At 39.5% G+C, this 13,450-nt stretch overlaps 1 non-coding gene across 1 annotated transcript; it reads left to right on the top strand.

The window, feature by feature from the left end:
• The first annotated feature begins 3,031 nt into the window (after positions 1-3,031).
• Positions 3,032-3,104, top strand: TRNAG-ACC. The gene has a single exon. It is a non-coding gene; the product is annotated as a tRNA-Gly (tRNA).
• Positions 3,105-13,450: the final 10,346 nt, after the last annotated feature.

Genomic DNA, 13,450 nt, shown 5'->3' with positions numbered 1-13,450 from the left:
CGTGCTGTATGTAGGCATATATTTTATGTGTGCACACAGTATTAGTTAACCTTCCACACTGTATGTTTTCAAATAGTAAGAATTTAAAGTAACTACAAATCTTTTATGAATTAGCCAGGCCATTAGCCACAATGTCAAAACACTTTAAAAGAAATTTCATAAAAATACCAAGCTTAAGTTGTTTCCTTTACTTCTGGCTAAATGAAATAAAAAGGAGATTTCTCCCAAGCCAACACATAGGCAGAAAGCAGAAGACTTCAGAACTCCAAGAGGAATGGCACCATTGGATTTTAAATTAAAGTCTTAACTAAAGATGGTTCTAAAAATCAATGTGCTTGGGGCTTCCCTGGTGGTGCAGTGGTTAAGAATCTGCCTGCCAATGCAGGGAACATGGGTTCGAGCCCTGGTCTGGGAAGATCCCACATGCCGAGGAGCAACTAAGCCCATGCGCCACAACTACTGAGCCTGCGCTCTAGAGCCCGCAAGCCACAACTACTGAGGCCCGTGCACCTAGAGCCTGTGCTCCGCAACAAGAGAAGCCACCGCAATGAGAAGCCCGCGCACCGCAACAAAGAGTAGCCCCTGCTCACCGCAACTAGAGAAAGCCTGTGTGCAGCAACGAAGACCCAATGCAGCCAATTAATTAATTAATTAATTAAATCTTTTTTAAAAATCAATGTGCTCTGCTTCAGGGCAAGAAAGAAAATTCCAACACAGTTCTAAGTACACAGCAGGTGCTCAATAAATTGTTGATTAACATAAAAGCAGTGACAAGAATCTCATGTTTTTCTAGAAATAGAGGCAGAATCTAGGCTTTCTCTTTTTCTGGAAGTCCACTTTTATTCTGTGTAATGTGGCCGATTCAGAGAGTGTAACTTTATAAGGGCAAGGAAGTAAGGAGACACTCATAAAAAGGTGTGAAAAAGAGACGTTAGGATTGGCAAAGACAACAAGACCAGCTTCTCATTTTCACACCATCTCAAAAAAAGAATTTTTTTAAACTGAAGGTATTTTTTTCTATTTTCTCCTTAATATGGAGAATAATTCTGGGAAGGGCCTAAGATCTCCCTAATCAACTGGTCCTCACTGTTCTAGGAAGTAGGTGGGATAGAAAGAGATGGCTTCCAATAAAAAAGAATGAAATAATGCCATTTGCAGCAACATGGATGGACCTACAGATTGTCATACGAAGTGAAGTAAGCCATAAGGAGAAAAGACAAATACCATACGATGCCACTTACATGTGGAATCTAAAATATGACACAAATGAACATATCTACAAAAGAGAAACAGACCCACAGACATAGAGAACAGACTTGTGGTTGCCAAGGGGGAGGGCGCGGGAGAGGGATGGATTGGGAGTTTGGGGTTAGCAGATGCAAACTATTATAACAGGGCTTCCCTGGTGGCGCAGTGGTTAAGAATCCGCCTGCCAATGCAGGGGACACGGGTTCGAGCCCTGGTCCGGGAAGATCCCACATGCCGCGGAGCAACTAAGCCCGTGCGCCACAACTACTGAGCCTGCGCTCTAGAGCCCGTGCTCCGCAACGAGAGAAGCCACCGCAATGAGAAGCCCGCGCACCGCAATGAAGAGAAGCCCCCACTCGCCACAACTAGAGAAAGCCCGCATGCAGCAACGAAGATCCAACGCAGCCAAAATAAATAAGTAAAATTAAATTTAAAAAAAACAAAAACTATTATAACATATAGAATGGATGAACAACAAGGTCCTACTATATAGCACAGGGAACTATATTCAATATCCTGTGATAAACCATAATGGAAAAGAATATGAAAAAGAATGTGTCTATATATATATGTATAACAGAATCACTTTGCTGTACAGTAGAAATTAACCCAACATTGTATATCAACTATACTTCAATAAAATAAAATTTTAAAAAAGAAAGAAATGACTTCCAGTTTTGAGTAATTATTATTCCTTCATCTCTGCAGCTCCTCCTCAATATCCAAAAAGTAACCAAAATGAGGTGACAGTGGGACGATCTGCGGAACTCTCCCACTGTTCCTGTAACCTCCAACTGAATGGCACCTTCCAGTGCCCAGATATATACCAATGCTCCCTGTGTGTGCTTTGGCTATATGTACAGAAGGTATAACCCTGAAGAGACTAAAGTACAGAGAAGCTAAATGATTACTGTTCTAGACAACACAGAAGATTACAGGTGGTACTTCCATAAAAATTAAGGCATTTTTTCCAAGTGCACTGTCCAAGCAGGTGACATTATGTACACATTCATTAGATCCTATGCAAAACCACCAGTGTCTCCCTATTTTAAAGCATCCCTATTAAAAGGGAATTAGCCTACTTAGAAAAGAGGGCTGAGTGTATTTAACTTGAAAATGAGATTTGACAAGGTGACCATCTGTTTTTCCTTTCCCACTTAATTACAAAAGGAAAAGTACTCGAAGTCAACCAAAATACCCAAGAAGTAATTGATATTATGACCTACTCATTTTCTCTACAAAGTGCAAAAAAAACGGTCACATTGAGAAGAAGCAGAATTAGTGCCCCAGCAACTGATCTTCCACTGCAACCACCTGGCTTGAAGCCAATCACCCTGAAAACAATGACATTACTCAAGCCAATGGTAAAGGCTACCTTTGGGAGGGCCAATGCCCATTGGGTGACACCTTATTCTACCAGCTTGCCTGGAATCATCCCCACCCAAAGTCAGAGTTTCTTCCTGCAGAGTCTGTTTGGTGTTTGTGTGTTTTTAAATAAAATATGCTTGAATGCAAAAGTGGAGAAATAGCTCCTAGTATGGAAAGCACAGCAGATAAGAAGTCCAAAGATCTAGATACCAACCCCAGGTAAGTCAGTCCTTATCTGGGTGACCCTAGGCAAATCACATAACCTCTCTGAGTCTTAATTTCCTCATCTGTAAAATAGGAATGGTAATACCAATCTACTTACCTTACAGAATGTTTGGGAAAGTTTCATAAGATAACTGGAAACTGGTAGGTAAAATGTAAAGTACAGGACTAATAACAACAACAACAAGGGACTTCCCTGGTGGTTCAGTGGTTAAGACCCTGCACTACCAATGCAGGGCGCCTGGGTTCGATCCCTGGTCAGGGAACTAGATCCCGCGTGTCACAACTAAAAGATCCCGCGTGCCTCAACTAAAAGATCCCATATGCCACAGTGAAGACCTTGGATGCAGCAACGAAGATCCCGCATGCCACAACTAAGACCCGGCACAGCCAAATAAATAAATAAAATATTTAAACTGTAAAAAAAAAAAGAAAAAAGAAAAAATAACAACATCAACAAAAACACATCACAGTAGACCTAAGAAGAATCCCATTAGGGACTTCTCTAGATCATGAGTAAGTACCCTATACAGTGGTAAGATAGTTTTCTAGCTGTCCCTTCTTGTTTAAAATTTGCTGATCAGCTTCCAAAGAGCCATGAGAATAGTCAAGTTGTCTCAGAAAAGTAATTACTTCCGAATATTTGCAATTGTGTAGGCCTGACTTTTGCAAGCACAAAAGTGAACTCTGTGTCCTCAACTCTTTAGAATTATCCTGAGACTATAGTGACCTTCATTCTAGTGTTGCACTCTCCAGTGTGGGAGCCACCAGCCACATGTGTCCCTTTAAATTAAAATTAATTAAAGCTAAATAACATTAATTTTAACTGCTCAGTCATACTAACCGCATTTCAAATGCTCAATAGCCCCAGGAGGCTAGTGACTGTCATGTTGGACAGCACAGAGAACATTTCCATAATAGAAAGTTCTATTGGACAGTGCTAATAGTGCATAAAAACATAAGGTTTACCAAGAGAGAAGCAGGGAAGTAAAGATCCTATGTGCCTCCAAGTTCAAGCTTTGACTCAATTCTGCCTTTTCCTTAGGCTAATGACTTAAACTCCCCAAGACTCAGTTTTCTTCATCTGTAAAACTGAGACAATAACAGCACTGCTTTATAGGGTAATTATGAAAATTAAGTGAAATAATATAGGTAAGGTATCTAGCATATTACACACAATTGATAAATGTTATTTACTACTGTATTTCATCAAGTCTAAGATGCAGAACTTTTCACATTTTAACATATCTCAAATTTGTATGTAATTTACAGTCAGTGCCAATAGAAACTTGGCAGAGAAGTGAGTTGTGACATAGATGTCAATGCCTGCACATGTGCAAATTAGCACGTGTGTAGAAGGTTATAGATTCATCTGAGTCTCACCTAAGCTGGGAAATAAGCCTTGTTTGCATGGCATGTAGTTGAACCTTATTTTAAGTTTGGATTCCAATTGTCCTTGAAAATGTCTTCGAAAAAGAATATATTAAAATTTAACAGAGCAACAAACAATAATTGTCTTTGCAGAATATTGTCAGGCTCTACACAATACAATTAAAGGCAATAGAAATTGCCAAATCTCTTGGAATAGGAATAGGTTTCTCAAAACTATGAAGGTTTGATGATATCTTTTCTTGAATTCTAGTGATCATTCTGGTACCAGTATCCATCTATCAGAAATACCCAGTTGATTCTTAAGAACTGTTTAATGTCCATTAATATATAATTCAGAGGGAAAAGTATAATGATGATTTTAACCACACAGGAATTGTTCATCAAGCCTGAATACTGAGATATGCCTTGAAATGTCCTTTGTTCTTAAATATGCTAAAGAGGAACAGATTATAAAAGATAGGTTTTGAGGTGGGGTGGAGGAGGTCACCATGGTGCTACAGATAGTGTCCAAACCAAAATCGACTCAGGAGAACATTCAGACTTTTTTTTTTTTTTTAAAGCTTTTGCCCGAGACTGACTCCACATTATTCTCAGCCTGAATTAAGTCAGCCTTTTGATCTTCTTTTTTTTTTTAAATCAATTTATTTATTTATTTATTTATTTATTTATTTATTTATTTGTTTGTTTGTTTATTTATTTATTTATTTATTTTATGGCTGTGTTGGGTCTTTGTTTCTGTGCGAGGGCTTTCTCCAGTTGCGGCGAGCGGGGGCCACTCTTCATCGCGGTGCGCGGGCCTCTCACTATCGTGGCCTCTCTTGTTGCGGAGCACAAGCTCCAGACGTGCAAGCTCAGTAATTGTGGCTCACGGGCCTAGTTGCTCCGCGGCATGTGGGATCTTCCCAGACCAGGGCTCGAACCCGTGTCCCCTGCATTGGCAGGCAGATTCTTAACCACTGCGCCACCAGGGAAGCCCCAACGTTCAGATTTTGACTGTGAAAAAAGCTCAGGCTCCAACCAAACTTATAAACTGAAGAATGTATGTCTATCAGGAAAAAAAAGTTTTGTAATTTTATAGGTGCTTCTTTTTTCTGAAAAGTTGTTATAAAATTCATGATATATCTAACAACTTATGATATCTGGTATCAAGGAAATATGGGATTATCAGCAAGAAGAGACATATGAGGAGAGAAAAGACAAATCCCCAATCCCCTAAACTCAGCTCTAGAGGACAGAGGTTTTTTTATTTTATTTAATTTTATTAGTTTTATTGTTAGTAATGCATTTCATTGAATCTGGTAACTTAATTGAAAAACACAAAATTATTTTCAAAGTGACTAAGAAAAAAACCCTGCCAATTAAACTGATACAAGTACCTTCTTCCTATCATTTAGAAGTTTTTATTTCACATTTATTGGAATGATTTCTTAAAACTTATTTTTAGAGATTTATATCATTTACCACTCCCACGTAGTATCCACAAAAAGGAAAATATTAGCAAAAATGCCAATGATTAAGATGCTACAAAAAATTCTTCAGCTGAAGAATCCAACAGACCTTTCTGAACTCCAAGATCATCATGAGAACAACATACTTGAGCACTTCGGGCAAAAATTAACAAGGATTGAAGAACATCCCTCACAGACAGCACTGAAACAGTTCCAGAGTCAGGATGGATGGGGCACTTCCCAAGCGGGGAGAAGGCAGCGGTCCATCCACAGGAAGACTGCCAAGAACCTCCAAGGTCAAGAACTAAAATTCATCTTGCAGCCTACAAGCCTGAGAACCTCACAGCCTCCCTACAGAAGCCATCCCACAATCTGGCTTGTCACTTCTCTGACATAGTGCTTTTACAAGAATAATATTTACTGGGTTTTTTTCCCCTTGATTTTAAAAGGTATTCTTGTTCATTGTAAATAATTCAGGAAAACAACACAATAACAAAATATAAAGGAAAAATGTATGCCCCAGAATCTCATCAATATTGACAGCAATTTGATGTATTTCCTTCCAGTCCTTTTCCTGTGCCTTAATTAGACTAATACTAGTGATGTAATTTTGTTAGTTTTGTTTTCACTTAGCATTTCCTGAAGCCAACAGAATATTCTGGAAAAAAAATAATAATCCAACAGAAATCACTTTTATATTCAAAGCCATTGATCTCTGTGTTTTTCCACACTATTTTATTGAAGGATAATATATACCTTGAATAGAACTTTAAAGAGTGCTCTGCTACTGACTATGGAATTTTATTCCAAGGGACTGACGCTCTGTTGGCAAATGCTGATGTTGGTGCTTCCTTGATCCATTTCGGACAACGTCAGGACTTCCATTCCTTCTTCAAATGTCCTTATTTGGTTTGCAGCCTGAAACATCAAGGGATTTTAGTGGCCCAGTCATGAATGAATCAAATTTAATCCCCTCTGTTCTGTTTCTGTGTTTTCCTGCACTTGCAGTGACTTTTTCTGTCAATGCAAAATCAAAATGTAATCTTCTTGAAAAAAAATTTAAACAGCAATTAAACTCAACACATGTAATAGGAACAATGCACATAATTCAACTGAAGTGATAACAATATAGTCAAGACGAGTTTGCTCATGCTGAAGCAATGACAACAGTATCATAACTGTCACCTGAGAAATTATACAATGCCTTTGATGGTAAGATGCACCTTGATTTCAATGTGTAAATATTGCCATCTTAAAATCAATACTTATCAATTTATATGGAAATATTAGGAAGGTGATAAACTTTAACTCAGGAATCCAATCAGCAAAACTCAGACTGCAGGAAACTCTACAGGTCAAACAAGGTAGCTGTTTCAAATAAATTACAAGGAAGGAAAAAAAGGAGAGAGAAGGGGAAAACAATAGATTAAAAAGGAACTTAGAAGACATTTTAAAATACACGACTACATCTCAATGGATTACTATATTCATGAGACAATTGGAAATTTGAACACTGCATATTTGAAAATATTAGCAAATTATTATTAAATTTTAGGTGTAATAATGGTGCTTTGGTTATGTATTTTTCAAAAGAACCCTTATCTTTTAGGAATACATGTTAAAACAGTTACAGAAGGGATGATATGAAATCTGGGATCTGCTTCAAAATAATCTGGGAGGGTAGAAAGAATGCGAACGTGTATGTGTGATGGGCAGACTCCTAAAACAGTCCCTTGTGGTCCCCACCTTCTGGTAGTTACACCCTTATGTAATACCTTCCCCTTGAGTGTGGGCTGGACTTGGTGACTTTCTACTAAAGAACAGACTTCAGCAAGGATGATGGGATACTTCTTTTATGATTAGGTTCAAAAGACTGTGACTTCCCTTCTTGTTCACCCTCTCTTGCTCTCCTTCTTGTGGGCAATCTGATGAAGCAAGCTGCCATGTTGTGAGATGCTCTATAGAGATGTCCATGTGGAAAGGAAGGAGGGAGGCCTCCCATCAACAGCTCTCGTAACTGAATCCTGCCAACGACCACTTGAGTAAGCTTGGAAGAGGACCCTTCAGGTGAGATCTGAGATGACTACAGTCTTGTGAGAGACCCAAAGCCAGAGGATCCAAATAAACCCCATCTAGAGACCTACTCCACAGAAACTGTGAGATAATAAATGTATGTTGTTTTAAACTGCTAAATTTGGGGTAATTCATTTTACCCCAGTAGATAACTAATACAGTATGTGACAAGACTGGCCATGGTTTGATGACTTTTGGGGTGACTAAAAGTGTATGGGGGTTCATTTACCAGGCTTTCTACTTTTGTATATGTTTAAAATTCTCCATGATAAAGAGTACTTGGAAAGCAATCAGTGAAATACGGTAATAACAATTCACGGCCTTCCTGTGCCCCACCACTTCACGGCAGTGTAGTTATCCACCACATGGCTGCACTTTTTCTGTATCTTGTGTTTTGCTGTGTTTCCTGCTCTGATTTGTCTACTGGGCTCCATAAGACAGTAAATGTTTACTGAGTATCTGCTAAGTGCTAATCAAAAAATGGTCTAATGCACTGACTTAAAAAAAAAAACTAAGAGAAAAGGCTCTTTTTATATTATGTCTATGATCAATTTGGGGAATGGCAACAGAATAAGTGAAGGTAAACTAAAGTGATGATTAAAAGGATATATAAATAAAGAAGGGGAAAAAAGGACCTCTGACAATGGACTAAGAAAGAATAGATGAGGGCAAATGTGTTAGTTCATTTTCCAGGCTGTGAATTAATAAGTGTCTCTGTTTTTGTTTCTTTTGGTTTTGTTTTGTTTTGTTCAATCTGCCTGACTTTTGACAATTTCACTCGTTTTTAAACCTCTACCAGCAGGGCAAGAGAAAAAAAAAGGGATGTAGTAGTCACAGATTTCCCCTTGTCAACACATGTAGAAAATGCTAAAGATGATGGAAACAAAGAGAAAAAATTAAACACTGAGTTAATTCACACAAATTAAATACTGAATGTGGATTCAAATTCCCATGGAGCGTACAGCCTGCCGAGACATTAGAGCTCTAAGTTTATAAGGTCACGTCTCGAGGGACTTCCCTGGTGGTGCAGTGGTTAAGAATCCGCCTGCCAATGCAGGGGACACAGGTTCGATCCCTGGTCCGGGAAGATCCCACATGCCATGGAGCAACTAAGCCCGTGTGCCACAACTACTGAGCCTGCACTCTAGAGCCCGCGAGCCACAACTACTGAGCCTTCGTGCCACAACTACTGAAACCTGCATGCCTAGAGCCCGTGCTCTGCAACAAGAGAAGCCACCGCAATGAGAAGCACGTGCATCGCAACGAAGAATAGCCTCCGCTCGCTGCAGCTAGAGAAAGCCCACACGCAGCAACAAAGACCCAACACAGCCAAAAATAAATAATAAAAAAAAAAATAAGGTCACATCTCGATAAAATTTAACAAGTGTTTTAGAAGAGATATAAAATGTTTTTTATCAAACCCACACGTAATTTTCTTATCTTCTTTTGACAGGGATAATTTTAAATTAGCTATTTGCCACTTCGTTCTTATAAAACGATTATAGGATGTGACTCACTGAGACCTAAATTATGTGAAAGTGCTAGAAAGAAATCTGCTGAGCGTCAGCTGTGGAGGCCCGGCGACCTGTAGTCCCTGGAAGCAGCTGTAATCCAGTCCACAAAGGGAGAAACAATGTATAAGTAGTTCATTTTACAAGTTCTGGGTGGGACCACCTGAATTTAAACACAAACTCTTTTTCTTATTAAGGGTACAAGTTTAGGCAAATTCTTTAAATGCCCCAAGCTTCCCTGTGCTCATCTGATAAGAGAGTATGACAACGTAGTTAACGTCTACATTTGTTTGCAAGGATCAAGTGAAATAGCACATGACTTAGCACAGGGTGGGGTACTGTAATTACCCCTCCGTAAATGAGAGCTATTATTGCTGTTATTATCAAAACCACCAGAAGATAATCTTAGGCCCTTGGCTACCCAAACCCATACTTTTAGTATGTATGAATGTGAATTACTGTACGGAGTGTAATAAAATTCCCGCTCCTTTTCGGTTGATATTTTGATATTAAAACTGGGGAGGTAAAGTTAGGAGGATGGGTTTATGCATGTAATTTGCTCCTTTATGATATTGCAATGTAATATACTTCTAGGAACCCAGTATCCAACTAAGTCAGGGTTTCTCATTCAGGGGCAGTTTTGCCCCCAAGTGAGTTCCAGGGGACGATAGGCAATTTGGGACATCTGGAGACATTTTGTTATTGTCATGACTGAGAAGGTGCTACTGGCATCTAGAGGGTAGAGACTAGGGATGCTGCTAAACATCCCACAGTGCACAGGACAGTCCCCCTCCCCCCAAAGAATTATCCAATCCAAAATGTCAATAGTGTCAAGGTTGAGAAACTCTGCCCAAGCTAAAGCCAAGAACAGAATTCTCCTTTTAGTTGGCCTTTAAAGGTTTGGAGCAAGCATTTAACAACAGCTAAGACTGACTTTAAGCTCTCTTACTTTTAGCCAGTGGAACTACTCATGATTCTTTCATCATACTGACCAAGACTTCAGAAAGCTTCTTCCTGATGCTGTCAGCTAAAACAGACTTCACTTTTTGAGAAGAAAGAACAGATATTCCATGAATAAATAAGAATCTCACATTGTTCCTTAATACTGTGACCCGGAAAACTGATCCGTACTATATTGCATACGATATATAAATATTTGACATATAAGTAAATATGATGCACTACTTTATATTTCCCTATAGCAAGAGTTTGTGGTCCAGTGGATCCAACACCACTATATGTTACGGGTGGGGAGGAGAAGGCAGAAATTGAGCATCTCTACAATTTCTTTAGTGGCTCTGATCTTCCAACCAACCCTCCTCTCCACTCCAATCAAAAAACTTCTAACAGCCTCTGTGGATATTTCCAGTAAAAAGCAACAACAGACCCCCACCACCCTCAGGTACCTTGGCATTTTACACCACCTATTATTATTTGAAGAGCTTGAAACCAGAAGCCCTATTTTTTCCACAGTGAAAATATTTGAACGGGCTGTCAAAAAGCCTCTCAGAAATACGCCCCATCCAACAGCAACAAACCCTGTGCAAACAAATCAAGTGGTGCAGAAATCCTCTGCACGAGATGATAGGGGAGGCCTCCATGCTGACACTGTAGGCGAGCCAAGTTTTCATGTACTTGGATGGCTGACCTCCAACTTCTGACATATTCATTATATTCCAGCATGTCGGGTGCAGATTGCATTGAAGTGATGACAGCTACAAGACAGCCAATGAGGAATATGGCCATTCTGGCAACAGGTGGCCTTTCACTTGCACTGGGAAAGTTAATCTAGTTTATCATCAAAGTATATTATGTTCAAGGAGTGTCATGTTTTGAGAGCTCTAGTGACAGATCAAACAGAGAAAGCATTCTTCCGTGGAACGTGCCATTTCGGGGAGACCAATCCTTTCAAACCACTTCATTGTTTATGCTTGACTCAGGTCTGTTAAGTTACTTCGTTGTCTCAAGGTTTACATTACAGTTCCCAAATTATAGTTTGTGTCCCCTGTCAAAGGCTGACGGAGGTATCTACAATCTCACTTTAAACAATCAAATACCTCTATTGCGAGGAATTTTTAATAGCCCTAATTTGTCAGCACAAAATAACATATTGAAGAATAGGTCAGCAGCTAAAGTATATTCATCTATTCAAATTGACCATCACACTTCTAGATGAATTTTCAAATTATACATGTTCAAAACCAGCTTTGCCTACCCCCATTCAACATACAATTTTTTAAAATAATCATTGAAATGAAATCATAGCCAAGGCTCATAATGGAGAAAAAATGGCCCCTGGAGGGTACTAACTTCTCTTCGGGTTTAACCTTGGATTCTGGCAGGAAATCCTTCCCCAACCTCTCTCCCATTCGCACCAAAGCCTGAGATAAATGATGCTAGATGGTAATATTTATTCAGTCATCCCATTCCATGGCTGCCTTCCAAGTTGGATGATTATGTTTTGCTGCACTTTGGACCTCATTTGAAGAACTCTTAATAGTTCTAAAACATAGGGAAGCAATCAAAATGCTCATGTGCCTTGTGGAAAATAATTTTAATTTGCTTCAAAATCTTCTAGCCTATTGGATCATTCTTTATGAAGAGCCTTAGAGTAAGAGAAATAGAGTTACACTGTTTATATTTTCTTCGTTCTATGTGAACTCCTTTTTGCCCAGGGATAGTCCAAGACAGTTAATCTCTAAAAGCAAATCAGTCTCTCTAATCCACAACTACTCTTCTGCACTAGAAAGGATGGCAATAGTCCCATAAACATATATAGAGAAGGTTACCTATTCATAGTACTTCTCTTGTGTTCTTGGTGGGGTTCTACTAAAGACTCTAAGATAGGCATCAGCTGACTCACCTCAGATTTTGATGATTCGGAGTCATTTACGTTCCATCCTAGCAATTTGGCAAGTACCTCCTTGGGGACTGGTCAAATTGAGCACCCTTCAGGCCAACGATCTCAAAGCATGCAGTTCCTCTGGTTACTGAACACTTCAAAGAAAAGGAAATATTACACATGTAAGGAAACAAAAGCGACATGATTTAGTTTTGCTCTGTAACTACTTCACCCACCTATTACTTAAAATATGGATCAGGTATTCTATTCGATTTAAACAATCACACATACAGCACTTGCTAGACATTGTTCTCAGTACTTTTCATGCATATTACAATAATTGATCCTCATAAAAATCCCATGGGGTAGATGTTATTATTATATCTCTTTTACAGATGAGAAGACTGAGGCCCCAGAGGATAAGTGACTTTCCAAGGCCACAGAACTAGTCAGTGGCAGTCCAGGTTTGAACCTAGGTAGGCTTACTCCAAAGTCCACAACATTAACCACCATGTTGCGCTATCTCCACCAGCAGCATAATAACACCATAAATAATACCTAAACTTTAATGAGCCAGGCTAGAGACTGTGCAGGGTGTCTGTAATCCCTGCCACAACCCCTGAGAACAGTACAGCCATCATCCCAGTTTTACACAGGAGGAAACTGAGGATTGGAGAGGTTCACCGTTTGGCCAAAAACTCACAGCCAGACAGTGGTGGAGCGTGGACTGGATATTGGGGAGATAAAAGAGATGAAACAGAAAATAATTCTACTTCTGAAGTTTCTGATAGTTTATAAAAGGAGATGCTCATTGGTCTGAAAGCGTCAGGGACATTTTTCAAAGTACAATTTTTATTCTCCCTAGAAAAGTGAAACTGAAATTCTGGTTAGCTAGTCTTCCTCAGACATTAGAAGTTTATTTCTAAAGAACCTGGAGATTTAGTTGTTACTCCATTAAGTTAATAAGACTCTAAATCTTCAAAAATACCCAAAGTGAATTCACTTATGAAAGGAAGTAAACAGAAAGTTAAAAAAATTGAATCCTTTCACAAAGGTAAAATTACATTGCATTTAACAATCCCAGCATTCAGGCTTCCCTGGTGGCGCAATGGTTAAGAATCCTCCTGCCAATGCAGGGGACACAGGTTTGAGCCCTAGTCCGGGAAGATCCCACATGCCGTGGAGCAACTAAGCCCGTGCGCCACAACTACTGAGCCTGCGCTCTAGAGCCCACGTGCCACAACTACTGAAGCCCGCACGCCTAGAGCCCGTGCTCCGCAAAAAGAGAAGCCACCGCAATGAGAAGCCTGCGCACCGCAACGAAGAGTGGTCCCTGCTCGCCGCAA

The sequence above is a fragment of the Balaenoptera musculus genome, chromosome 6, assembly GCF_009873245.2.
Source record: "Balaenoptera musculus isolate JJ_BM4_2016_0621 chromosome 6, mBalMus1.pri.v3, whole genome shotgun sequence".
In the NCBI taxonomy this organism is placed as follows: domain Eukaryota; kingdom Metazoa; phylum Chordata; class Mammalia; order Artiodactyla; family Balaenopteridae; genus Balaenoptera; species Balaenoptera musculus.
The sequence above is the reverse complement of the archived record's forward strand: the minus strand, read 5'-3'. Positions and strand labels throughout refer to the sequence as shown.